Raw genomic sequence first — 378 nt, forward strand, 5'->3', positions numbered from 1 at the left:
TTCTATTCCAACCTGATTGAGAACCGACAGATGATTAGCCGTGCCGTGACAGGGTGCGTTGAACATTTTCACTGAGAGGACAGGATTGTAGCCATTGACAACGGTGATGCCCAACATACAGCTTGCCATGGAAAGGAGTAAGAAGGATTGGATGAAGACAGTAGGAAAGCAGAGAGACGGAAGGGACAAAGTATCTCCATACGCTTATTTGAAGTTCTCACCAATGAATTACATAACTATCTCTATCTTTATGCCTTATTCGTATATCATCCATAACCATTTGAATCTGCCTGACTAAGATTTACAAGGTGACCATAGCTTGCTTCATACCAACAATCTCCGTGGGATCGACCCTTACTCTCGTAAGGTTTATTACTT

The sequence above is a fragment of the Arachis duranensis genome, chromosome 6 (assembly GCF_000817695.3).
Source record: "Arachis duranensis cultivar V14167 chromosome 6, aradu.V14167.gnm2.J7QH, whole genome shotgun sequence".
Classification (NCBI taxonomy): domain Eukaryota; kingdom Viridiplantae; phylum Streptophyta; class Magnoliopsida; order Fabales; family Fabaceae; genus Arachis; species Arachis duranensis.